The sequence below is a fragment of the Salmo salar genome, chromosome 09 (genome assembly GCF_965601325.2).
Source record: "Salmo salar chromosome 09, fSalSal1, whole genome shotgun sequence".
In the NCBI taxonomy this organism is placed as follows: domain Eukaryota; kingdom Metazoa; phylum Chordata; class Actinopteri; order Salmoniformes; family Salmonidae; genus Salmo; species Salmo salar.
In genome coordinates, this window is record NC_138299.1 from 119,025,582 (window position 1) to 119,029,406 (window position 3,825).

At 41.5% G+C, this 3,825-nt stretch overlaps 1 long non-coding RNA gene across 1 annotated transcript; it reads left to right on the plus strand.

The window, feature by feature from the left end:
- The first annotated feature begins 1,257 nt into the window (after positions 1-1,257).
- On the plus strand, positions 1,258-3,103 carry LOC145858060 (uncharacterized). The gene is made up of 4 exons (XR_014378859.1): positions 1,258-1,466; positions 1,565-1,709; positions 1,997-2,136; positions 2,319-3,103. It is a non-coding gene; the product is annotated as an uncharacterized LOC145858060 (long non-coding RNA).
- The last annotated feature ends 722 nt before the right edge of the window (positions 3,104-3,825 follow it).

The following is a 3,825-nucleotide window of genomic DNA, read 5'->3' on the forward strand; positions in this document are numbered from 1 at the left end:
TCCAAACTGCCTCTGGAAGCAACGTCAGCACAATAACTGTTTGCCGGGAGCTTCATGAAATGGGTTTCAATGGCCGAGTAGCCACACACAAGCCTAAGATCACCATGCGCAATGCCAAGAGTAGGCTGGAGTGATGTAAAACTCGCCGCCATTGGAATCACGCTTCACCATCTGGCAGTCTGACGGACTAATCTGGGTTTGGCGGATGCCAAGAGAACACTACTTTCCCTAATTTATAGTGCCAACTGTAAAGTTTGGTGGAGGAGGAATAATGGTCTGGGGCTGTTTTTCATGGTTCGGGCTAGGCCCCTTAGTTCCAGTGAAGGGAAATCTTAACGCTACAGCATTCAATGAAATTCTAGACGATTCTGTGCTTCCAACTTTGTGGCAACAGTTAGGGGAAGGCCCTTTCCTGTTTCAGCATGACAATGCCCCCATGCACAAAGCGAAGTCCAGATCAGTGTGGAAGAACTTGACTGGCCTGCATAGAACCCTGACCTCAACACCATTGAACACCTTTGGGATGAATTGGAACGCCAACTACGAGCCAGGCCTAATCGCCCAACATCAGTGCCTGTCCTCACTAATGGTCTTGTGGCTAAATAGAAGCAAGTCTTAGCAGTAATGTTCCAACATCTAGTGGAAGGCCTTCCCAGAAGAGTAGAGAATGTTGGAGGACCAACTCCATATGAATGCCCATGATTTTGGAATGAGATGTTCGACAAGCAGGTGTCCACATACTTCTGGTCATATAGTGTAAGTGTCCAACAAGCTATTGCAGTTTAGCTTTTCCTGGGACTGCACAAGAACTGAGAGGAATAGCAGAGAGGCAGCGGGGAGGCGAGGTGCGCAATTGTGCTAAAGAACAGTGAAGACAGACAGGCTAAATATGTGTAGCCTAACTTAGAAGCGTATGCATATTAACCCATCATTCATTAGCTAAACTATTCATGATGAAAAACGTTAACCTGCAGGCTGCGCTCCCAGCCACTGGGCACACAGCTCGAAAAGCTCTCCAATTGATCAGTGGAGACTGTCTATTAGAAATTGCTTGACCTTCCCCTGTACTGAATTAAAAAATACTAAACCTCCACCGGACTTAAATTGAAATAGCATGACCCATCCCCCAAAATTCCTCTGCGTACACTGTTCCATAAATTCCAGAAGGTCCCTAAAGGAGTTAGCCTGGGTACCAGTCTGTTAACATTCCACTCCTTGTACTCTGCATCATATGTTCAGCATGACAATGAGTGGCAAGGAGTTGAAGGACAGCTAAACAGACTGTAACCAGACTATAAATGAGTGGCTACAAGTCTAGGAATACTGTATAAGAAGCAGTGAGTGAATGCAGTACTCTAGGCCTACACTTCCAACTGATCTTCCAACTGAATACATGATGAGTATGCTCATGGCATCTTTTCTCTCCGCAGCTCTGCTGTTGCTGGTTCCTGGGATCCTGACTGAAAGTAATTTGGAATATATTTACTTACTTTACCTCTTTTGTAATGTTATCTTTATAACCTATACAGTATAGTTTACATTTTTAATTACAATTTTATTACAGAGGGATATGGGGAAAAAAACATTGAGTTGACAATAGTCAACAGCATCTCCAATGGACCCAATGAGACCTACAGTGCTGACATTGTGTTCAGAGGGATCCTACTCGGTGCCATGAGGAGACTGCAGCAGACCAATGCAGACTTCAAGTCAGTAGAAATTTAGATTCCATTGTCTGATTGATTTCTAGAATAGCTCATATATGCAATACAGATGTTACAGTTTGAGAAATCGTTTTCTATGCCAATTTAAAAGATAATGTTCTGTAGTTCACTGTGTCAATAATTGCATGGCATGGAGTGATACAGTATTTTCCTGTTTCCAATGTGAAAAAGTAATGGTGGTTTTCTTGCTGTTGCAATGGATAAAGAGTAGTATAATTAGCAGGTCAGTTATTTTATATTATGTCAGTATTCAGTGAGCATTGTTCTTCCAGGTTTACCTACACAGAGGACCTCAACTATGGTCCCTTCCTGGAGAGTGTGAATGGTGTAGCCGGGGACAATGCTGAGCACACTTATTGGGAGCTCCTTGTTCAGACTGGGAAGAATGGGCCTGTGATCAGACCTGATGTGGGTGAGTCATGATTTACAATATCTCTCTCTCTCTCTCTCTCTCTCTCTCTCTCTCTCTCTCTCTCTCTCTCTCGCTCCAGAATTAAGGGGAAAAGCAAGTGTTATTTACAACAATCTATTTATCACACAAATTGTGCATCTACTATAAAACACTAATGACCTATTTGGACCTTGTTTTCACAGGTATTGGTTGTTACATCCCAGAACCAAATGACTGCATCATCCTGAATTTTACAAAATGGTGAACATTCAGAAGTGCCTTACTGATACTGTTTTATTTTAAAAAGTGCTGTAAAGCCATTTATTATTTTTGTCATGAAAGGTATAACGATTCCAATCATTTGCAGTACACTATTAGAAAAAAGGGTTCCAAAGGGTTCTCCAGCTATTCCCATAGGGGAACCCTTTTTGGTTCCAGGTAGAACTCTTTTGGGTTCAATGTAGAATCCTCTGTGGAAAGGTTTTTTACATGGAACCCAGAAGGGTTCTACCTGGAACCAAACGGGTTCTACCTGGTTCTAGATAGTTCCTTTTTTTCTAAGAATGTAATGTTAAGCCCGTTTTTAGAATTGAAATAGAAAGAGTTTCACCCTGACATAATACTGTTATTGTTGTTTTAAAAGAACATTTGGAACAGCAAAGAATGCCCGGCTACAGTTTACATCCCTCAGCCTATACCAGAACTATTGTAACATTACATTCTGTATGTAATTACTGTGTAATAGGTGTGTGTTCACTGATTTATATTTCCATGGGAAACAGAATTACAGCAATAGTGGTATGTGCTAGGGATTAACACCAGGATCCTGGGACTGTCCCGGGACTACTCCCGGGTCCATACATTTCCCGAAAAAATGTAGTGACAAAACCCAGGAAATTACAACATTTTCCCCCAAAGTCGCACAAATGCAATTACACAACATACGCAGCAGCAGATTGGCAAAAAATAAAACGGTACATTATCCAAACATGTTGTCGCATGGGAGCCTTTTGCCTAATTATTGTTTATATAGGCCTATGTGTTTGGTCACCTATTATCATTTCAGCACGGGTTTGATTGGGACAGTGCCATCGCGCTGCTTTTAGACAAGCGTGGGGGACTCTTATAGATAAATCAATCAATGTCAGATTTTTGTTTTCACTGAATCTCCGTTTGGATATTTGGCAATAATTAGGCTGGGGAAGTGCTAATGATCATCTTTATTTAGTTTGGTCATATATTAGCTGATCGGAACATGTTGCTAGCATGTTACTAGCATGTTATAGGCCTACAAGTGGATTTTGCTCTTCACTCGTGTAGTAGCCTGTCCTAGGCTACTCCTGACCAAAACCCCGTGACTTGTCTGATAATCAATGTGCTTTTGTTTTACTGAATCGCTGTCTGTATATTTGGCTAATTGATCTCTGGCTGGACAAGCGGAAGTGGTGGCTCATTTATTCGTTTGCTCATCTACGTATCACTGAAAAGGAAACATTTAACATACACTTGATTTAGGCTACATTATTGCATTATTTATCTACTGACTCAGGTAGTAGCTTTATATAGCCTCGTATAGAGCTTAGGCTATTTTCCTATCGTTCCTATCGAACTGAAGCCCCAAATTCCTAACTTTATTCTGCAATCCATAGGTTGCATTATCAAAGCACATCTCTCGCCTATGCATGTCAAAATACCGCTATAACATTCCTC